At 39.4% G+C, this 25,764-nt stretch overlaps 1 protein-coding gene across 5 annotated transcripts in view; it reads right to left on the reverse strand.

The window, feature by feature from the left end:
• Window positions 1–25,764, reverse strand: part of LOC124143006 (thrombospondin type-1 domain-containing protein 7A-like) — a 428,609-nt gene that overhangs the window by 113,480 nt on the left and 289,365 nt on the right. The window lies entirely within an intron of this gene.

The following is a 25,764-nucleotide window of genomic DNA, read 5'->3' on the forward strand; positions in this document are numbered from 1 at the left end:
ACCCATTACCACCTCAGGGCTAAAAGACATGAATCATACATGAAACATATTTTGATTCAAGTAAAACGTTTGTATCAATATTCCGACTGCAATTCCTTGACAAATAATTCACAGCAATGCTGCCTCAAGAGATATGAAACTAAATCTTGGACAAGTGAAGTGTCTTTCAAGAACTGTACATCAAGCAGATTACTAAATCACTGCCTGTGGATAAGCCTATGCCCCCTCAACCCAAGAAAACTTAAAGATTACATTATGGGAATACTAACAGTTAAATCATCACATGATTGCAAGTCGTCTGGTGAATCTTTTCTCCATGCTCTACTTGACATCAATGCATGACTTGGCTATAAAACTATATCTTGTGTGAGTAGAGTTTTACTCCAATGAAGCATTATCTTTCACCAAGAGGGAGTTATTTCTTGTCAGACTTCTTCACGGCTTGTGAACGGCAGATACATATTACACACTGCCATATAATTATCTCAAATACTTAAAGAGGGTGGGTGGAGATGGCTATACAGTACACTATGCTTATAGCGAACATGCTCATCACAAAGTGACGGATATAACAAACTGTTGTTTTTGGTCCCAGCCATTTGCGCTATCTTTTAGATGAAACGCTTTTAAGGAAGTACAGTACAAAAATTATTAGTCCCTTTGAGTTCATTATAACTGAAGTTTACTGTATACTCAAAACAACATTGTGGAAACTGGAAATAAACACTATACCATCTCAACATCAATGTGGAAACTTGACACAAACACTGTACCATCTCAACATCAATGTGGAAACTTGTAGCAAACACTGTACCATCTCAACATCAATGTGGAAACTTGTAGCAAACACTGTACCATCTCAACATCAATGTGGAAACTTGAAACAAACACTGTACCATCTCAACATCAATGTGGAAACTTGACACAAACACTGTACCATCTCAACATCAATGTGGAAACTTGTAGCAAACACTGTACCATCTCAACATCAATGTGGAAACTTGTAGCAAACACTGTACCATCTCAACATCAATGTGGAAACTTGTAGCAAACACTGTGCCATCTCAACATCAATGTGGAAACTTGTAGCAAACACTGTACCATCTCAACATCAATGTGGAAACTTGACACAAACACTGTACCATCTCAACATCAATGTGGAAACTTGACACAAACACTGTACCATCTCAACATCATTGCGGAAACTTGACACAAACACTGTACCATCTCAACATCAATGTGGAAACTTGTAGCAAACACTGTACCATCTCAACATCAATGTGGAAACTTGTAGCAAACACTATACCATCTCAACATCAATGTGGAAACTTGCAGAAAACACTGTACCATCTCAACATCAATGTGGAAACTTGTAGCAAAAACTATACCATCTCAACATCATTGTGGAAACTTGTAGCAAACACTGTACCATCTCAACATCAATGTGGAAACTTGTAGCAAACACTATACCATCTCAACATCAATGTGGAAACTTGTAGCAAACACTGTACCATCTCAACATCAATGTGGAAACTTGACACAAACACTGTACCATCTCAACATCAATGTGGAAACTTGTAGCAAACACTGTACCATCTCAACATCAATGTGGAAACTTGACACAAACACTATACCATCTCAACATCAATGTGGAAACTTGTAGCAAACACTGTACCATCTCAACATCAATGTGGAAACTTGTAGCAAACACTGTACCATCTCAACATCAATGTGGAAACTTGTAGCAAACACTGTACCATCTCAACATCAATGTGGAAACTTGTAGCAAACACTGTACCATCTCAACATCAATGTGGAAACTTGCAGAAAACACTGTACCATCTCAACATCAATGTGGAAACTTGAAACAAACACTGTACCATCTCAACATCAATGTGGAAACTTGTAGCAAACACTGTGCCATCTCAACATCAATGGTATCGGCCTATACAAGATTCTCAAGTCAATAAAGCAATCAAAGCCTTGATTACCAGTATCGGTACTTCAACACAGACTGATGGCTGTGTAACAGTTTTTTGAGGAATGGCTCCTGGGATACACATTCAGCAACACAATGGTTCAACACAGACTGATGGCTGGGATACACATTCAACAACACAATGGCTCAACACAGACTGATGGCTGTGTTACAGTTTTTTAAGGAATGGCTCCTGGGATACACATTCAACAACACAATGGTTCAACACAGACTGATGGCTGTGTTACAGTTTTTTTAGGAATGGCTCCTGGGATACACATTCAACAACACAATGGTTCAACACAGACTGATGGCTGTGTTACAGTTTTTTTAGGAATGGCTCCTGGGATACACATTCAACAACACAATGGTTCAACACAGACTGATGGCTGTGTTACAGTTTTTTTAGGAATGGCTCCTGGGATACACATTCAACAACACAATGGCTCAACACAGACTGATGGCTGGGATACACATTCAACAACACAATGGTTCAACACAGACTGATGGCTGTGTTACAGTTTTTTTAGGAATGGCTCCTGGGATACACATTCAACAACACAATGGTTCAACACAGACTGATGGCTGGGATACACATTCAACAACACAATGGTTCAACACAGACTGATGGCTGTGATACAGTTGTTGGAGTAATGGCTCCTGGGATACACATTCAACAACACAATGGTTCAACACAGACTGATGGCTGGGATACACATTCAACAACACAATGGCTCAACACAGACTGATGGCTGTGTTACAGTTTTTTTAGGAATGGCTCCTGGGATACACATTCAACAACACAATGGTTCAACACAGACTGATGGCTGTGTTACAGTTTTTTTAGGAATGGCTCCTGGGATACACATTCAACAACACAATGGTTCAACACAGACTGATGGCTGTGTTACAGTTTTTTTAGGAATGGCTCCTGGGATACACATTCAACAACACAATGGTTCAACACAGACTGATGGCTGGGATACACATTCAACAACACAATGGTTCAACACAGACTGATGGCTGGGATACACATTCAACAACACAATGGCTCAACACAGACTGATGGCTGGGATACACATTCAACAACACAATGGCTCAACACAGACTGATGGCTGTGATACAGTTGTTGGAGGAATGGCTCCTGGGATACACATTCAACAACACAATGGTACAACACAACCTGAAGACGATTTGCTGACTCCACGCTTAGCTATGTATGTTTGAATGTTGTCCATTTTACATGTTTCCTTTGTAGACTTTCAGTTTTGAGAAGTTCAATTTCATAAATATATTGATGATTTCTTTACAAAAATGAAATATTGTTTGCATCATCATGAAGCCCTTCAGAGATATTACTAGACTGACAATTAGTCCCAGAAATAAAGTTATCTTGCTTACCAATATATATCTACAAAATATAAATAATAAAATCCAAATGGCGCCCAGAACAATCCTTAATTTCAGGTTTGAAAGCTGAGGCAATCTAGACTTGAGTTGGACTCCTTTCTAAATCTTTTGCTAGGGTCTGGGAGACAACGATATTACCATCTTATAACAGGGCATTTGTGGTAGAAGCATTTGGAAACTACTATTGTTTCAAGGAAGGTTTTCTTGTGAAGATTAATTTTCATTGCCGTTGCTTTTCTCATTGCATGTAAATGGTAAATACAAAACTTCAATAACCACTCTCTGCTAAGACAGATTCCATTGGGAATAAAAGCAACCTTGCCATGAAAATGATATGAATGTTTACTTGCTATGAGTGAGGTGATAGCCATAACAATGATAGTGTTGTGCAAGAAACATCCTTAACTTACACCTGGTACAACATCAAAACTGTAGGTGTATAATAGTAGACACCTGAAAATACGGGAATAAGTTTTCTGCTGTAACATATCTCTGCTTGACTCCCTATATACGATTTGGTTTTTCATTTGTTGCTCCAGGACAACTAAGGTATGACTCTACACTGGGATACCCCTGCTGTATACCCCTAGGTTGTCAGGCCAACTGGTTTGAGTCCAGTATCCTATACATTAATACTACCTGTGAAGATCCGGGGTAGAATAGCTCTTCAGCAACCCATGCTTGCCGTAAAAGGCGACTATGCTGGTCGTAAAAGGCGACTAACGGGATCGGGTGGTCAGACTCGCTGACTTGGTTGATGCATGTCATCGATCCCAATTGTGTGGAGCGATGATCATGATATTAATCACTGGATTGTCTGGTCCAGACTCGATTATTTACAGACCGCCGTCATATAGCTGGAATATTGCTGAGTGCGGCTTTAAACAACAAACCAACCAACCAACGATACATTAATACACACGTCAAACAACCACAGCGCCGGCTGAATCAAACATCCTGAGAGGCATATGACACTGATAAACTCCATATTGTTGTTGTTGTGTAGTCTCATGACTGAAACATTCTGAAAATGTCATACATGACGTCAAGTTTCTCATCCTATTACACAGTATGAATGAAGTTCACGGAAAGTTAACACGAAAACAACTTTCCTTGCCAAAATTGAACATATCATTGATCTTAAAATTAAAGTAGAAATTTTATCATGCATTTCATCTAAATAGTTGTGAAACCTACTGTGTTAGAACCCAAATACATCCTGTACTGACTGACACTCGTTGTATTAACCAAGGCAGCAAAGTGTCAGTCAGGAATATTCCAGACATACTTGTACTATGTACATGTAAATAATCCTAGCTTGGACAAGACAAACCAGTGGTTGATAGGAGGGCTGGAATCGGTTAATTTGGCACTCAGGTCTGTGGGTCCTGAGTAGGTCTCATATGCCTAGGGGCTTATCTAGACCAGCTTTTTGGCTGATATTCAGCCCCAAAGCCTGCAGCAAAATGCAGTACAAATTCCCAATTTGAATTAAATATTTTTACTGTTGAACAGTAATATGTGAACAGTAAAAAATTCCAATTTTGAACAAAATGTCACAATATTTTCCCAATGTCTCTGCTAAGGGCACTTATCTTTTAAATGTTAGATAAATTCCCGGGTACCAACAGGACTACCCGGACCCATGGTTAGTCATGTGACAGTTTGTTTAAAGACAATGAAACTCCATGGTTACAAATACTACAAGTTGGTAATGCTTGCATTATTTTCTGACTTGTATGTTTGAGTAAAGCTTAAAGCTTCAGCAAAAGTTCATTTTATACATGTATGTTTCTAAGTACTTGTTGCCAGGGCCCCAGTAAAACAATTCCCAATTGGACATTTTGTACCCCCAAAAAAGGCCTACCGGGGTACCTGGGTAGAGTCAGGAAATAGGGGGTCAGGTACCCAGGTAATAAATATGGACTCACTCCGGCCCTAGTTGATGGTATGAACAACTGGATACAGTAAACCTAGATAACACAGTTTGAGGGAACATTAATCTTAATCCAGCATAGTTCCTGTGTTATGTTTACCGACATGAAACAGTCACAAACCAACTTGTATCTAATTACGGAGAAACAAAAATATACAGCCGTATACAATATATCAACAGATTGTAAACACAGAAGTTGAGCAAATTTCTCCCACCGGATGATAAGATAGATGCAAGCCGAATGACGAGGTAGGTGCCAAGCTGTGCAAGGTTTCTGTGAAGCAAGCACTGCAGAAGACGGGCTAACAACCCAGGAGGTGGTTGTGACGCAAAACGAAACAACCACCCTCCCTCGTCTGATGGGCGAAACAGGTACAGGAGAGGGGAAGCGGGAGGTATCTACATATCCACACTTCAGTTTCTGCCTCTAAAATCAGGGTGGGTGATCACTTTTACAGCCAACACCAAACGGTATTATAACATCAGTGTTCTTGCTATCTGTTAACCACCCCCACTGCCTATGTGTGCTTCAACCATCACCAGGATATGCTGCAGTATGCATCAGGGCAACCAATGAGAGGCATACCGTATACCTTCCACCAGGTGCACCATCAAAATTATATAATGAAATATAACAAATATTTTCATGACAATAAAGCTTTTGTTTTCCTTAAACCATCTCTTTGAACATGTATTAAGCAATGTTCTGAATTAACCAAGGTGCAAAATCAACCTCAGAGATATTTTCTTCAATCCAAATAGAGAACTCAAATTACAGTTTTCCTATACACATATAGTCAAAGATGGCAATCAAATAATTGTCTGTCTTACTTGTCATGCTAAAGAAATAAATATGTCTGACTGGTAATAGGTAATACTTTGTTTCAACTGTCCGTGGTAAGTCATGCTAGTTCAGGCAATGTGGTGGCTAGCCTCTCATGGAATGAAGCAATTAGATCGTCTTCTGTATCACTCTTCGTGCACCTGACTGACACTAACTAACCACTGAGCCAAACTTTCTGCGACAAATCAAGTTCGTGGGACGAACCAAAACACCTTAAGCGGTCTAATGCTGTTAGCCCATGTGAGAGACTGTCAGGCAACAATGACAGCAGAGGGCTGATGACCCCTGCCCTTATTGGTCTTCAATTATGACCATTGTCAACATCAGACACATTTTCATGTTACATTTCACTCTTATAAACCCTGTCACGGGAATGTCAGCAGCTTTAACCCTCCCACTAATGGAACACATACTGATTGGTTTGTTTCGGCATCAAGTTCCATGAATCCCAATTGTAGAATGTCTGCTACAAATGTGTAATTGTCACTGGCTATAAACACATGACATCAATACAACCAAGACTTCCAGATACAATATTAGAATGTCTGCTTCCACTGTGTAATTGTCACTGGCTATAAACACATGACGTCAGTATAACCAAGACTTCCAGATACAATATTAGAATGTCTGCTACAAATGTGTAATTGTCACTGGCTATAAACACATGACATCAGTACAACCCAGACTTCCAGATACAATATTAGAATGTCTGCTACAAATGTGTAATTGTCACTGGCTATAAACACATGACATCAGTACAACCCAGACTTCCAGATACAATATTAGAATGTCTGCTACAAATGTGTAATTGTCACTTGCTATAAACACATGACATCAGTACAACCCAGACTTCCAGATACAATATTAGAATGTCTGCTTCCACTGTGTAATTGTCACTGGCTATAAACACATGACATCAGTACAACCCAGACTTCCAGATACAATATTAGAATGTCTGCTACAAATGTGTAATTGTCACTGGCTATAAACACATGACATCAATACAACCAAGACTTCCAGATACAATATTAGAATGTCTGCTACAAATGTGTAATTGTCACTGGCTATAAACACATGACATCAGTACAACCCAGACTTCCAGATACAATATTAGAATGTCTGCTACAAATGTGTAATTGTCACTGGCTATAAACACATGACATCAGTACAACCAAGACTTCCAGTTACAATAATAGAATGTCTGCTTCCACTGTGTAATTGTCACTGGCTATAAACACATGACATCAGTACAACCCAGACTTCCAGATACAATATTAGAATGTCTGCTACAAATGTGTAATTGTCACTGGCTATAAACACATGACATCAATACAACCAAGACTTCCAGATACAATATTAGAATGTCTGCTTCCACTGTGTAATTGTCACTGGCTATAAACACATGACATCAGTACAACCCAGACTTCCAGATACAATATTAGAATGTCTGCTACAAATGTGTAATTGTCACTGGCTATAAACACATGACATCAGTACAACCCAGACTTCCAGATACAATATTAGAATGTCTGCTACAAATGTGTAATTGTCACTTGCTATAAACACATGACATCAGTACAACCCAGACTTCCAGATACAATATTAGAATGTCTGCTACAAATGTGTAATTGTCACTTGCTATAAACACATGACATCAGTACAACCCAGACTTCCAGATACAATATTAGAATGTCTGCTTCCACTGTGTAATTGTCACTGGCTATAAACACATGACATCAGTACAACCCAGACTTCCAGATACAATATTAGAATGTCTGCTTCCACTGTGTAATTGTCACTGGCTATAAACACATGACATCAGTACAACCCAGACTTCCAGATACAATATTAGAATGTCTGCTACAAATGTGTAATTGTCACTGGCTATAAACACATGACATCAGTACAACCCAGACTTCCAGATACAATATTAGAATGTCTGCTTCCACTGTGTAATTGTCACTGGCTATAAACACATGACATCAGTACAACCCAGACTTCCAGATACAATATTAGAATGTCTGCTACAAATGTGTAATTGTCACTGGCTATAAACACATGACATCAGTACAACCCAGACTTCCAGATACAATATTAGAATGTCTGCTTCCACTGTGTAATTGTCACTGGCTATAAACACATGACATCAGTACAACCCAGACTTCCAGATACAATATTAGAATGTCTGCTTCCACTGTGTAATTGTCACTGGCTATAAACACATGACATCAGTACAACCCAGACTTCCAGATACAATATTAGAATGTCTGCTTCCACTGTGTAATTGTCACTGGCTATAAACACATGACATCAGTACAACCCAGACTTCCAGATACAATATTAGAATGTCTGCTACAAATGTGTAATTGTCACTGGCTATAAACACATGACATCAGTACAACCCAGACTTCCAGATACAATATTAGAATGTCTGCTTCCACTGTGTAATTGTCACTGGCTATAAACACATGACATCAGTACAACCCAGACTTCCAGATACAATATTAGAATGTCTGCTTCCACTGTGTAATTGTCACTGGCTATAAACACATGACATCAGTACAACCCAGACTTCCAGATACAATATTAGAATGTCTGCTTCCACTGTGTAATTGTCACTGGCTATAAACACATGACATCAGTACAGACCCCTAGAATACAAATACAGTGTAATCATGATAAGCTATTGTTATTATTGCCTGTTTCTATAATTTGTCCTCCTATTGTTTTTGCGTGAATAGCTGAAAGATTGTTGATGCAGCATTAAAAAACAATAATCAATCACTCATTCACCCTTCTATTGCCAAACAGGGCAGTGGGGTAGTGGTTAAAGCGTTCGCTTGTCACGCCGAAGACCCAGGTTCGATTCCCCTAGTGGGTACAATGTGTGAAGCCCAATGTGTGAAGCTGATAATATCGGCTGGAATATAGCTAAAAGTGGCGTAAAACCATACTCACTCACTCACTCTATTGCTAATCTATATTTCCACTAACAGATTTGAAAAAATATCATTATGTGTAATCCCTATTGAACATTTTTTTCCAAATATGAGCTGTAACAGCTGTATTGTCATGACCCCTTACACATGTGACATGCACTTATATAATTACGTGTACGTGTGTGTGTGTGTGTGTGTGTGTGTGTGTGTGTGTGTGTGTGTGTGTGTGTTTGTGGACTGATGATGATTATATAGTGCTAGCCTACTAGCATCCAGTAGTTTAACATGAATACCCTACTCAGACAAAGTATACTGACTCTGAGCCGACCAGTCTTTGTTGTAGCCCCTTAAAGGAAACTACAAGTACCATCTTTTAACGTCTTTAGGTATGATGCGGCCAGGGTTCGAACCCCGGACTTCCCGATCTCCAGGCGGACACTCTACCATTAGACCACGGAGGCGGTTCTCCTTACACAGGTCCTGTGACAGTGTGAGTGATGGAGTGTTTATTACTTAAAGCTACATCAGCAATCTTGCAGCTGATTGTGGATCTCTCCCCAAAATGTTTCAGCATAAGTATGCATAATATTGCAGCACTACAGAGAATACATGCAGGGATAAAAATATATTGCCTAAGTTGAGATATTTTGCAACGATTTGTTATGCAGGTAGCAATATATTCGCAAACAGCTCTTAAACATGAAAAGACAAATACAGTCAAATTTAGCATTTTCATCACAAATTACGTTTCAGATTTGTTTTATGTCTGAATCAATTGTATATGCATTAGCAGTTAAAATGAGCATTTTGCTCAGCAAAAGAAATATTTACCATATATATGAAAAAGTTGATTTTGTTACTATCATTTTTGGAGCCCTGTCAGAGTTTTATCTTAATATCCTACTAAAAAAGTTAAGGACCACCTGATTCTTTCAGATTACTGCAGTAAAACTGTCATGTCGCTGTTTAGTAGAATATGATTAGATGTGTTATTCAAGGGGCACATGCCAACATGCTGTCCTGTGAATACCTAGTGTTGAATTCTGAAGGTTGAATATCACAAAAAATATTTCAGGAAATCTTGGAAAATACTTTTGGGAATCCTGGAGCTTTTTTCTCATGTAAAAGAATGACATTTGAAATGACAATATTCTAAAGAATTATATGAGTTTCACTGTTAGTTTTTGGCAAAAGAAAGGTTTAGAAATTTCTACACATTTAATTTACTGAAATCATGAGTAAAAACAATTATGGCCTTAGTAAAAAGGCATTATGCAGAAACCATATTTTTTTATGGCAGATTTCAGCACATTTGATACAAGCGTGTCCATTTTCTTGCATAAATCTAATTCCCAAAGTGATAAAACACAGCACCAGATCGTCCAGTTATATCTCCTCTGAAGCCACACAAATGCAAAACAATTTTCTAAATCAAATCATTTTTAAAAGACTCTTTTAAAATGATTAAATTGAATAGAAAAAATCTCCCCCACGTGATTTGACATTATACAGATACCACAAGGCACTGTGACCTGGCAATAGATCATCAAGCAACCAGTCCCATGGGGCTGCTGTGGTTGGGAGGAGGATAACCCCATGGTTATGTACAAGGATGGCGCAGATCTAGGCTGTTGTGAAGATGTTGCATCATGTTGCAGTGACGTTTTACATTTCCTACACATGCATGGACTACATTCGTCGCACTTAGCAATATTCCAGCTATATGACAGCAGTCTGTAAAAAATCAAGTTTGGACCAGGCAATCCAGTGATTGACATCATGAGCATCGATCTACGCAATTGGGATACGATGACATGCATCAACCAGACAATCCAGTGATTGACATCATGAGCATCGATCTACACAATTCGGATACGATGACATGCATCAACCAGACAATCCAGTGATTGACATCATGAGCATCGACCTAGGCAATTGGGGTATAATGACATGCATGAACCAATTCACCGAGCCTGACCACCTGATCCCATTAAGACAAACATTGTTTGTTGAAGATCAATTCTAACCCAGATCTTCATGGGTCAAGGTTCCAGAGGGAAAGCTCCTGACCTCTACAAGTGTTCTGTGGTTCTTCATTTCTCTCCTCCATCACGGTAGGCTCTATGCTAGGTTTACTAATGCCACTCAGCTATGTTCCAGCATGTAAATGATCGAGAGTAGACCAGACAATCCAGTGATTGATATTGAGTGAGTGAATGAGTGAGTTACTTTTACATCACTTCAAGTAATTTTCTATTAATAACATGGCAAGGGACAACAGAAATTGCACCCATATGGGGATTCAAACCCAGGTCTGCAGCATGAATGGAAAACACTTGAACAACTAGGCTACCACACCAGCCCTCTAGAAATAAAAGGACAAAAGAATCTTATGTATATCACGCAAAAGAAGTTAAAGTGAGTTTATGGGAAATCAGGTTTTACGTCACATGTTTGTGGCTGCTTGTACTAGTCCGGACTCATGCCAGTTTTATAGCCCACAGAGATACCATTCCACAGTTTAACATGAATACCCCACTCAGACACAGTATACGGACTCCGAGCCGACCAGTCCTTGTTTTAGCCCCTTAATGCCGAGCACAAGGCAGGGTAACAACAAGTACCATCTTTTAACATCTCTTGGTATGGTGCAGCCGGGGATAGAACCCCCTTCCACGGACGCTCTACCACTCCACCGCAGAGGGGGCCCCATAAAGAAGTTATCCTTGTCAACTGGAGCAATGTCATTTCACTGATGGATCTGTGTTGGTGCCAGAGCGAGACACATTCTGAAGAAGCACATTCTGGCACACAATACTTTCTGTAACCAATTATCAATATCTCAGTTTCTTCCTAGGATAAGGGGCAATGGGGTAGCCAAGTGGTTAAAGCACTGGCTTGCAAGACCTGGGTTCTATTCTGCACATGGGTACAATGTGTGCAGCCAATTTCTGGCTGTTCCCTCGCTATGATCTTGATAGGATATTGCTAAAAACTCAATAGATAGCACTTATGAAAAGCATGTGCTACTGGGGCAAAGACATTGAAGTAGGATAAAATCTGTTCATACAGTTCAAATGGAGGAAAATGTAAAAATTACTTTCACAATTTCCTTTTCATCCTGTTTACTGTTTATATATTACATATATTATATATTTATATACTGCTGGTATCCAGGTACTAGTATCTGCTCAAATGCGGTTTTATTTGTTCTCTGACCAGTGGATTCGTTTGCATTCCAGATATCATTCTCAACTCCCTGGGGAGTAGATAACCCAAGCTGCCTACGGGTGCTAAAAGGTTTTTACATCCACTTCACTATCAGGAACCCATTCCCTGCTGGGTGAACAGAGGCACATTTGAACTACTGGTAAGTCACTTGCCCAGGGTGACACCACACGTTTTGACACTTGTGTACAACATGACTTGTACATCAGTGTCAGTAGCATGTGTGGGTCTAGTGCTTCCCTATTGAGGAAACTGATGGAGATGACTGGATATAATCAGACCAATATACTGATATTTGATCTCTGATATGAAGTAAACATTTGCAAGAGATAGGCAAATTCATGTGATAAAAATAATCAGAAATGATCTCGTTTAATCGAGGGTATGCTAGTCAAGGGGTTCGAAGTCATGCAAGAATGAACAAAGTGATTTGTGTATGTTATTATCATAAGGGAAGTCCCATGACCTATTTGTTTAAGAAAATGACTGAAAAGGATCCAAATTGGATACATATCATATATTTCAAGAAGGATCATTAAACAATTTTCATGCTCTGAAGACTTGATTTAAAGGTTGGATTACTGTTCTGACCTAACTTCATTTTAGATGGTTTAATGACATTGGTGGGTCATTACAGTTTTATAACAAATGATCAACCATACCACTGAGAATGGTTTTTTTATCATTAAGAAAATAAAAGTTAAATTTTTGCAAATATGAGTTCACAGTAAGTGTACATCCATTTGTGATGAAATGTAATGTGAATATGATGGTTTTTTTCTAAAAGGGTTAAAATTATTTTTACATATATCTTTGAAAATAATCAGGTTGACAATCATTAAAATTCCAGTAATATTATGGCAGGGGACACCAGAAATGGGCTTCACACATTGTACCCATGTTTGGAATCGAACCTGGGTCCTGGGGTGACGCGCGAACACTTTAACCACTAGACTACCCACCACCCCTATTTGATAGTGATTCATAAACACTTGCTCATAAAATAGGTGGAATTGTACAGTGGACAATGCCTTTAGTAGAGATTTCTCATGATTGTGGAAAAATGTTTGTCCCTCTGATTTTGGTGACAATTCCTGATGCATGAGCGGCTGGTGTTACAACAGCCTTCTAACCCTCACTTCTGAGATGGCTCACTTCTGGCATCGGAACAAGTCACATTATTGAGATGTTCTGCATTCACAGCACCACATGATCCGGAGAACTTCAGGCTGATATTTCTACTTTGCAGTCTCTCATACAGATAAGGGGAGGTGGGGTAGCCTAGTAGTTAAAGAGTTTGCTCGACACAACGAAGGTGTGGGTTTGATTCCCCTCATGGGTACAATGTATGAGGCTTATTTCTGGTGTCCCACGCTGTGAAATTACTGGAATTTTGCTAAAAGCAGCGTAAAACAATACTCACGCACTCACTCCTACAGATCATGACACAAGAATATCTGAAATTCCCAAGCAAGTCTACAATACTTGAGCAAATCTAGATATCTGCATATTTTTCTTTCCGTTTGAAAACTATAAGATTCTCTGGGCTCCTTTAAATATATATTTAATGACAATTTAACAAAAAGAAATCTTAAATTTGTTCCATTTCACAGACAAATTGTATGTCCTTTCTATTTGTGATAATCTATGTATTTTCACCAGCTATTTTGGAGTCTCCTTGAAGAAATATATTTTGTCATATTGTAATCTTTATTTCCCATCTTTGTTGATAAAGAGACTGCCAAAGTTCAGCCCGAGTGAAATCAATTCTTGTGTTATTGGTAACACCACTCCACGGTACAGTAACAGTAGTTAATATATAGGATAAGGCAATGTTCTTCAGGATTATGCTAAAACTAATTTTTTATCAGTGATTTGAATATAGACACATGATGAATATTCTGAATGTATTTGTAGTCCACATGCAAAAGTTGGGATATGATAACAATATATGATCATTTGGCACCAACCAGACATTGCTGGCAAGGATGAGAGGACACCAAAATTAGAACAACATGGAAACTATGGAATTTACGTAAAAACTAAATATAGATCCCTAAATCACAAATTTACAATCTGCACACAACAGCTGTGGGACATCTTAGAAAGGGATGTGTCAACAGAACAATAAAAAATAACATTAAAAACAGCTTTATATAAATCAGAAATTGACAGCAACAGACAGTCGTACTATAAAAGGTGGTTAAAAAAAACACAAAAGGAGAAAAATAACCTAAAACAATATATACAAAATCATAAATTAAGAAAACTTGACACGACAACTGCCAGACAAATTCATGATTTCTTTTGCATTCCACAAGTAGGCATCCTTTGCTTCAAAAGAACGCTCTGGTTGCTGGGAGGCTGGGAGCCTCCAGCCTGGCTTGGCGACCTCACAGTGAAGACATGGCCACTTGTGGAGATTGCCAGCCTCAGCAAGATGATAGGTGGGCAGGTGGGGGCCCTGGGTGAAACAGATAGCTGACGACATGGTGTTGCCCAATTCTGGCTCTCAAGGAAAACACAAAACCACTAATGATGAGTTACGACTTGCCAAATGAAACAGTGCTGCTTCTTTTCACACAAAAAGCTCTGCAGTGTTTGGATAACACAGTCGAGGGATCACCTTTTACTTGTGATGTAAAACATGACAGTGACAGACTGAATGAGTGAGTGAATATTTGTGTTGGTGTTGTCAGCAATATTCCAGTTATATCATGGAGGCCTGTAAATAACCAAGTCTCGGGCCGGGATATAGATGTTCATGGCATGCGCAACCAACCATACTGTCGGAGGGCTATTTGAGCTAAATTTGTTTTCTATACAAATGAATGTTATGTGTTAAAATTGTATTGTCTGGTTTGTTTGCTTGTTTGTTTTTATTGTTTGTTTGTTTAACGCCGCACTCAGCAATATTCCAGCTATATGACGGTGGTCTGTAAATAATCGATTCAGGACCAGACAATCCAGTGATTGATATCATGTGCATCGATCCACGCAATTGGGATATGATATAAATGAACCAAGTCAGCGAGCCTGACCACCCAATACCGTTAGTCGCCTCTTACGACAAGCGTAGTTGACTTCTATGGCAAGCATGGGTTGCTGAAGACCTATTCTACCCCGGATCTTGTCTGGTGATGGTTGGTTCAGTTAATACTGCCGTGTAAACAGTTATGCTAATATGTACTTTATTGGGATATTAGTGGCAGGCATAGTGCATACTACCTGCACAGCGACTCTCCTACCCACAGATATTAAAAACAGTTTGTTTGAAAACAACTGGATCCACCATTGATTATTAATAATCAATAATAAACATATATCCAATAAAACTGACACACAAGTACTTTTTGCACATTGTCGTTTATCGAAAAATAATTCCCAAGGCGAGTACATGTACTCATTTTTCATGACATCTTCATTTATATCATCTACCCTGTTTTCATATAAAAAAGTTGCATATGATGTACATGGTGATATTCCTGTTGTAACGTTACTTGAAATTGCATGCTTTTCTCAAGGCTACTGAGATTTCAGTAGTATTCTGGTTTCCAGGGAAAGGAAATGAGACTCAAAGTGAAAAACATAGAAGGTATTCGGGATTAAGGGGAGGAGGGGGTTGGCACCCTCAAATATGTAGAAAAGTTCATCCTGCATGTTTTGCAAACAAAATGAGGGAGACCTTTCCTGCAGAATCAGACAAGGGTTTCAAGTACACAAGACCATGAACTGAATATGTGAATTTATGTACACCAAAACTGTGCCAAATATATAACCTTAGCATGTAATCTGATCAATGTGCATGGTCCTTTGTTGTACGGGGGTAGTCAGTCATGGCTTATATGTAAGAAAGAATGCTAAATTTATTTTCATAACCAAGTTTGGTTGGTTTGAGTGGATCTCTCTCATAGACAGATACCGTATTCGACGTAATAAGCGCCCAGGGCGCTCTCAAAATTAGAAAAAGGGGGCTCTTATTAGAATATTACTTTGGTGAAAAAAACAGAGTTGAAAGATAAATTTCGTGGTTTATGCTGACAGCCTGAAATGTTTATGTACGACAGATATATTTTTCTAGAATTTTATTGCCCATAATTAAGGGTGCATATAACACACGAGTGCGTATTATACGCGAATAAAGTCTTGTGAACATTGAACAATCGGAAGAGGTGCTAATTGGGATTGTTCACGAGCCAATATATTAGCAAATACCGCCGGTGGGCGCTTATTAGAGCGGGGTGCTTATTACGTCGAATACGATACCTCAAAATGTAAATAAAGCGACAAAACCCTTTCCATGTCCAATAGAAATCTCTGCATAAAACAGAGTCGATAGTACGATTCCAACTATATGTGTTTATGAATCACTATAAAATAGTGATGATACCCGGTGTTCGTAAAAAGGAGAGCGTATCCTGCCCCTCCAGTGGCACCCATCACAAACAAATGCAAAGGCAAGTCAATTGTTCACCTGAAAAATCACAGGAACATATGGTACAAGTACAAATAGAGAATTGCATCAACATCATTTTTATCACTGATGCGTCAAACTTGGAAATGTCCTCCACATGTCTACCATAAAACATTTTAAAAGCCTTTCTGAGGTCTTGAATGTCATAACCTTGATCAAACAACTTCTGAGCAGGAGTCGTATGACAAACGCTAAATGATCACCTTTAAATATCTTTCACTGGACCTACCATATGAAATTACAAGTATTTACATATATACATAGTACAAAATCCCTTTTAGCTTCCCAAGCACAAGACAGGTAATAGTTCATTGCACCATGACTGTGGAATATATGTATTTTATGAAAACAAAACTAGATTTATATAAGAAATAAAAGCGATAAAACCCTTTCCATATTCATAAGAAATCCTGCCAAAAGAAAGTATTGCAAGCTCTATTCCACAGTCAAATATTTTTTAAATTTTAGGGCAGAGAAATGTAATATGTAATAAAAGATATTTCATAGACAATATTTTTGTCAACACTAGAAACAGAAGACTATAAGCATACAGATCCTGAGACCACCCTCTCGGACTTATCGCCTCCTCCACATAACTAACATGCCTCCATCCCATTATACCTTCCATCATAAAATAAAAATATGTAGCCAAGAAAAATTGTTTTCTTCCTAGTCAAATTACCACATTAAGACTGACAAAGCACATGGCTGTTATTTCATCCTACACAGTAGGCAATGAGAAGCATGTTTTTGGCAAGCAAGGCTGATGTGTTTCACACTTGGAAGACATCTTGAAAGGTAGCTGCATAAATACCAACTGAACATTACCCATTAATGATCAACACATGTCCAGTTACAAGATCTATCTTAATTGAATTTAGAATATGTCATGATCACTGATAAAACAGAATCTGAGTACCCCTATTCAAGCTTGCTAAACATAATTTTTAATATATTATTATACATGAACAGTTAAAAAAGTTGTAAAATGTTTGAGTATATCAGCAGAATTCTTTGAAGTCAAAAGCTATAAAATGCCACATACAAAATCTACCCCAACTGTTTGCCAAACGTGGGTTTGGAGCAATCCCTTGCATATTTTCACCCTAGGCCTGTGATGAACCTCCTCCGAGGCAACTTGAGTGTACACATGTGATGATTTTCTGCCTCGTTAGCTTGATGATAAAACAAGGTCAAGCAGGAGTCAGTTCACAAATTGCTTTACCTGAGAATAAATGGCTCACAACTATCATCAACCACCTCCAGAACTCCCATCTCCCAAGACACACTATTTTTCGATGGTGTTAACCTTAAATTTAGAGTTTAAAAACCCAGAGAAACTTGAAGAGAGGAATTTTACACTTTTAAACCGATAGTGTTCAAGTGTTTCTTCCCTGGAGGATTCACAGAGATGCCACAACTAACTGCTCTGAAAATAGCCGTGTGCGAATCACTTATGATCTTGACAGCAAAGACATGAGATCTAGATTTACTCCAGTACTGTGTTCCAACTCTCGTGTGATTTTTGACATTGCTCCCACAAATTACAACATATTTTCTTCATCTATTAACATTCAAGCTTCAAATTTAAGTGATTCAAGAAAACAACTTATGTTCACATGCATGTTTGACAAGTGTTCAACCGTACAACCCCACCAATCCTATTTTTACAAATATTTTTTTCTAAATATTGTCATGCATACAAAATTAATATCCACCAAGAAACCAGGATAGAATTCTTCAAACAAACAGCAAAGAGTGCTAAGGAGTACTGAAAGAACTGCCAGCGACACAATGATATATGGCAACAGACTTTCAGTGCACGACACAGGAATATTAAAAAAAGTGCAAAATTTCTAAAAATGTTTTTAAAATACGCATTGCCCCAAGAGGCACCGGTTTCCTGTAAAATATCTTACCACTCAAAGTGAAACCAAAGGAAACTGAGAGTCAAGAAGGTCATACCGGCACCAACAGGTGGAATATCATGACAAAATCAGATGTTTTATCCCAAACAAACATCAAGAAGAATGTTTTTCAATCAAGGCAACTAATTGAGTAAGCAAGGTAAAGTGTTTGTATCTGGGGGTTATCTAAGGGCAGGCCAGAGGGTGTGTTTGTATTCATTACAGGTGAGGCCATAGCGGGATGTAAGCAACAGGTGTTATTACACACTCAGGTGTTAACTCATTAGGATCATCAAGGTATAAAGACGCATATCAAACCAACTCTAATGGAAGACTATGGAAACGAAATCTTGTGTGAAAGGGAATATTTCTCGGGACTATAGCAAGAATTAGAGAAAAATTAAGCACCCTTCCAGCAACATAAATCAGCATGTCATGAAATATACATAATGTTAATATTTTTATAATTGGACAATTTATTTTCTTTACTTATCATCCTACACATACATTTGCTGAATATAAAAATTGAAAAATAAATGTGTCTTATACTGAAGATAAGCTTTTTATTTCAAGACAAGAAATTAATCTCAAATCAAACCCAAAACATTTTTTAAATATTATCTTTTATTTGCCTCCGGCCTCCTGGAAAAGAAACACAAGAAGTATGTAAAACAATAATTAAATTAATCTGACCAAATAAATACTTTAAAAAACCCACAGCAAATACCCAAATGAAATAGCTCAGTTAGATCACATGAAACGTAATTGGCTTAATATTTGAGACTCAAAAGGCACTAATTTCTATTGAGGTAATAGTCCCACACTCGCCCTCAGATCCTTGTATGAAGCAATAGACAGTTGAGTCAGCACAAGGAGGCAGATCGTGAGAGACCTCTCTCCTGGATAGCTTGTACACCACATTAAACTCCCAGAACAGAACACAGGCAGTTGCTGTTAGAAGACATTTATGGACAGATCACAGGCCTGGCTTACATCTCTCTCAGCTAGTATAGTTTACAGCCTCTAATCTGAACCTAGGATCATTCCCTGGTCCTGACAAGCTTAGATACCCCTACTCTAGTTTCCAAATCTATCACCACACGAAATTTTTATTGACCACTTGGGCGGCATTTCAAAACAGCTTATCAACAAGTGGTGCTATTCGTAAGCTGATACATTTAGCCAACGGGAGGACCAATAGTATCAAACATACATTTTAATGAAATTGCGCAAGAAGTATAAAATTGGTTTCCAGTTCCAACATCAACACACTGCAAGGGGAAACAGATCGGAATTGTCCTCCCTTCGTTTTTCTTCCCTGTGGTAGGATCATACTCATGACACACTTTCATTTTGTATCTTGAAGTATAATCATTTTAAACTATCAAAAACTAAAATTTCCATTTTTCAAACTTTCCTAAAAGAAACATCAATAAGAAATCAAGCTGTTGGTTTTGATAAAAGATTGATTCTGGAGGAATCTGTTTTCGTTTGGTTTCGCCATATAAGTGATAGCTGTTATCATGATGGATAATGTGAAGAACTGACTGATCTTATTTATTCAGATAGCTCTTCAAATATTGTCATATTATTCAGTTAAATTATATTACCCATTCCGATTTTAAAGAACCATTAGACTTGGATTCATGCTCTAAAATAATCTCAGTGAGTGGACAGTGTGTCACTGCCAGGGCTTTGAAATATGTCTTGCTTCTGATTGTTCACAGGTGCAAGTGCTGTGTTGAGTCAGTGAACCCAGTGCTGTGCTGGGTCAGTGAACCCAGTGCTGTGTTGGGCCAGTGAACCCAGGGCTGTGTTGAGTCAGTGAACCTGGTGCTGTGTTGAGTCAGTGAACCCAGGGCTGTGTTGGGTCAGTGAACCCAGTGCTGTGTTGGGTCAGTGAACCCAGTGCTGTGCTGGGCCAGTGAACCCAGTGCTGTGTTGAGTCAGTGAACCCAGTGCTGTGTTGGGCCAGTGAACCCAGTGCTGTGTTGGGTCAGTGAACCCAGTGCTGTGTTGGGTCAGTGAACCCAGTGCTGTGTTGAGTCAGTGAACCCAGTGCTGTGTTGGGTCAGTGAACCCAGTGCTGTGTTGGGTCAGTGAACCCAGTGCTGTGTTGGGTCAGTGAACCCAGTGCTGTGTTGGGTCAGTGAATCTGGTGCTGTGTTGGGTCAGTGAACCCAGTGCTGTGTTGGGTCAGTGAACAGTCAACAACAGCCTCAAGAATTAGGCACTTCATTCCAGTTTCTCCCCATGACATTGTTCAATTACAAGCAATCCTGTTGCTGTTTGCACCATCTGACAGTGTATCACACAGCTCCCACTGTAGAGAGGGTATACATCCTGACTCACTGACTTATTACTTGTTAAAGAATCTAGAAAACTGACTGGCCAGTTGCCATCCTGTTGGAACAGGTATTCAGGTCCCCAGCCTGTACAGATATTATAACGTCACATTAGAACAGACTGTTCCTGCTTCAAGTTACCATACTGAGAGTCTGAAGGCAATCACAAATTAGATTTTATTGTCACACACAATAGTTTTCGAAATGATTCTTTGTAATGTGTAAACGTGTACTGTAAAATGTATTACATGTGTCAACAGCAGGATGAGCAGGATGTCACGAGCTGTGTGTTTGTGTACACCACTGGACCTTTGGTGTCATTCAGCTTGAGGAATCCATGCACCCACTGTTGACACATGTAACTGATAGTATCTGATTCTAAAAATGTGTGCGGTGTGTGGATCACTTCCTGTGTGGAGCCATCTGTGCAGACAGCTACTGTTTAACTACAATGCGTAGGGAGGGACAGACCAGCCTCATGTGGGGGACAGTGATGCCAGTTACTGATATTTACCACTCTGGTGAGACAAAGGATCATAACCAGGTTAAATCTGGGATTCAAACCCAACACCTGCAGATCCTGGCATGACAAAGGGATACAACTCCGCACTGAAACTGAAATGAGTGTGTGAGTGAGTGAGAGTGGTTTTATGCTGCTTTTAGCAATATTCCAGCAGTATCAAGGCGGGGGGCACCAGAAATAGGCTTCACACATTGTACCCATGTCGGGAATCGAACCTGGGTCTTCGGCATGACGAGCGAACGTTTTAACCACTAGGCTACCCAACCACACAAAACTGAAAATGAATGATGACACGTGAGATACATATTTCTGTGGATAGGTTTAGTTTGTTTGATTCATGGACATATTGTGTGATCCACTGCTCTGAATTCAGTGAGTGAGTTCAAATTTACCATCATAATCAGCATTGTTTTAGCCATACAGTGAGTGAGTGAGTGAGTGAGTATGGTTTTACGCCGCTTTTAGCAATATTCCAGCAATATCACGGCGGGGGACACCAGAAATGGGCTTCACACATTGTACCCATGTCGGGAATCGAACCCGGGTCTTCGGCGTGACGAGCGAACGCTTTAACCACTAGGCTACCCGACCGCCCCCTTTAGCCACACAGGGATGAGAATAAGTTATGTAAATAAAAAGTATGTCAACAATTAGAGCTGAAATGGGTAACTCGGGTACTCAGGTCAGGTGACCTGGATACACACAAGACTGCCCGGACCTGTGGTTAGTCATGTGATATTTTGTTTAAATGACAATAACAATAAATCTTCACAGTAAAAGCCCAAGTTGCGAATGTTTCGCAATTTGTTTTCACAAATTCATATATCCGTTTGAGTAAAGATAAAACTTCATTCAACTTCAGTGTATGCATGATCAGATCATTATATACATGCATCTTAAAAGTTTTTGCAAGGGCTCCAGTAAAACAGTTTCCAATCAGACATTTTGTCCCCAACTTTTGAGACCTAAGCGGGTACCCGGGTAGGTCAGCTGATTGGGGGTCTTGTACCCGGGTAGTACATTGGGACTCGTCCAGGCCCTTCTATCAAAACATCACTCGTGAAAGCAATCTGGTACATATTTCATCATAGCGATAATATTTGTAAACACTTAAAACATGGACTATAAGTCAGCCATGGCATGAGAGGTTCAAGCATCAGTACCAGTATCAGTATATATGTCAGGGCAGACCTATAAAAAGAACCGTTTTGAGCAATTAACAATTTGGCTTGCGTCCATATTAAAGTACCATGTTACTCATATTCCTTAGCAAGAGAGGAATAGTACAGTGACCTCTCAGAACAATAATATTGATGCAAGATCTTCAACATGGAAAGTCTACATTGTCCCTGGGAATCAGAGACAAAGAATTCCATGGGTTTTTTCTTATCACTTGCTTAAATCATTTGTAAATCTGAAATTTAAAAAATGTGGAATTAAATGGATGACCAAGTCATCTAATTCTTGGTAATTTGAGTAACATTCCTTTTGTATACCAGAAACTTTAAAATCATAGGTTTGAATCCTGGTTCACCCTGATAATGTTTCTGGGGGGCACGGGTGGCCCAGTCGCCTAAGGCGGCACAATTCGCTGTGCAGAGTTGCGTCCCGTGGGTATGCCAGAAACCTATGATTGTGGGTTCGAATCCCGGTTTGCCCCAATTATGTTTCTAGGTTTATCAGCACCATACCCGAGCTAGTAGGTTTCACCGAAGTGGTAAACATCTGAGACCTGCATCACTTCAGGCTTTCCTCCCACATTAAGCTGACAAGCCGTGATATAACTGGAATGCTGTTAAAAGCGGCGTAAAACCCAACTCACTCACTGATTATGTTTCTAGGTTTGTCAGCAACATACCCGTGTGTGGGTTTAACCAAAGTGGTGAACATCTAAGAACTGCATCACTTTGGGTTTTTCACCTAGGGCTAATATACACCTGATTAACTGGGCTCCCACATCCAGCTGACACCCAGTGATGTTACTGAAATGCTGTTCAAAGCAGTGTCCAAAACCCAGCCCATCAACTCCCTCTCACTGTACATGATGCATTGCTTACCCATGTTTCACATGGCATACTGATGTCAAGTTTACAAAAAAACCTCCACACTTGTCTTCAAGCTGGCTAAATGGACACTTGCTTTATTGATGGGCACATTTTGCTAAGTATTTACAGGTAACTTGGTGCATTGGTCAAATGATTGATAGTCAAAACATCAAGCAGATGATAAATAAATCATTCAGAGATACACATCTATGTGGGGCAGATGAAAGCAATATAACTTCCAACAGCAATTATATCCAAGGACATGATGACTGACAAGTCAGTGAACAAAAATATAGATTGTGGCAAAATAAATATTTTCTTTCCCTTTAAACATTCCACACAACTTGGATCTGTGACTGAAACATGTTTGGCCCGTCATTATGGAGACAAAAACAACTTGGTCACAAAAAAATCAGTTATTTCCTTGTGGAGACATCAGTATAAATGAAAGAGGTGGCTTCCCAAGAACTATTCCTTTATTTACTGGTTATTCCATTAATTCGTCATTGCCTGAGAGGTATTTACACTCATATCTCTGTCACGCAGGAAGGAAATGAGTCCGCAGCGAATAAAACCAAAATATGAAAGGCATAAAAAAGTGAAATGCATCTCGACAGGTTTCAGCAAAATATCCAAGGACACCATTTTGATTGGAAAGTCATTACAATATTTTTAGAACTATATTATTTTTTTGTCAGGTTAATGTGTACTAAAGATCCCATGTGAATGTTTTACTGAGGCACTGGTGGTTCATTATGGGAAGATGACATTTTAAGGGGGTTCTTCATTGAAGAGATTACCAGAAATAATCATCTGAAAGAGCATCTTCTTCAATCATCCAGTGTATCATCTTGCCATTCTTCAATCATAAAACCTCTGGACCCATTCACCACCGTAGGTTCTTTCTGAGTTTGAGATGGAGGACTTGAAGTTAAAGTGACACCATCAGATGGAGGACTTGAAGCTAAAGTGACACCCACAGATAGAGGACTTGAAGCTAAAGTGACACCCTCAGATGGAGGACTTGAAGCTAAAGTGACACCATCATATGGAGGACTTGAAGTTAAAGTGTCACCATCAGATGGAGGACTTGAAGCTACAGTGACACCATCAGATGGAGGAAGCTAAAGTGACACCATCAGATGGAGGACTTGAAGTTAAAGTGTCACCATCAGATGGAGTACTTGAAGCTAAAGTGACACCATCAGATGGAGGACTTGAAGCTAAAGTGACACCCTCAGATGGAGGACTTGAAGCTAAAGTGACACCCTCAGATGGAGGACTTGAAGCTAAAGTGACACCCTCAGATGGAGTACTTGAAGCTAAAGTGACACCCTCAGATGGACGACTTGAAGCTACAGTGACACCCACAGATAGAGGACTTGAAGCTAAAGTGACACCATCAGATGGAGGACTTGAAGCTAAAGTGACACCATCAGATAGAGGACTTGAAGCTAAGGTGACACCCTCAGATGGAGGACTTGAAGCTACAGTGACACCCACAGATAGAGGACTTGAAGCTAAAGTGACAGCCTCAGATGGAGGACTTGAAGCTAAAGTGACACCATCAGATAGAGGACTTGAAGCAAAAGTGACACCCTCAGATGGACGACTTGAAGCAAAAGTGACACCCTCAGATGGACGACTTGAAGCTAAAGTGACACCCTCAGATGGAGGACTTGAAGCTAAAGTGACACCCTCAGATGGACGACTTGAAGCTAAAGTGACACCATCAGATAGAGGACTTGAAGCAAAAGTGACACCCTCAGATGGACGACTTGAAGCTAAAGTGACACCCTCAGATGGAGGTTGTCATGTTACTTCCCAAGTGAAGCTCTGGTAGCCAATGGGTACAGGGTATTTATCAAATAATAATACACTTACAATTTAACAGTCAAGGATTAAAAGTTATCAACTTAACTACTGAGGACAGTTCATGCCTCAGCCATTATCCCATACAACACACACAGTCAGAATACTATGGAGTTTACAACTGAATATGTCACAAGAACCTGCTCCAGTCCACCTATAATCAGCCGTCACCTGACCGCCAATGTGGCCAAGTGATAGAGCATCCGCTCAGAGAGCGAAAGATCTGGGGTTAAAAGATGGTTGTTGTTACCCTGCCTGGTGCT

This window comes from Haliotis rufescens, unplaced genomic scaffold, assembly GCF_023055435.1.
Source record: "Haliotis rufescens isolate VD_foot unplaced genomic scaffold, xgHalRufe1.0.p SCAF_4, whole genome shotgun sequence".
In the NCBI taxonomy this organism is placed as follows: Eukaryota; Metazoa; Mollusca; class Gastropoda; order Lepetellida; family Haliotidae; genus Haliotis; species Haliotis rufescens.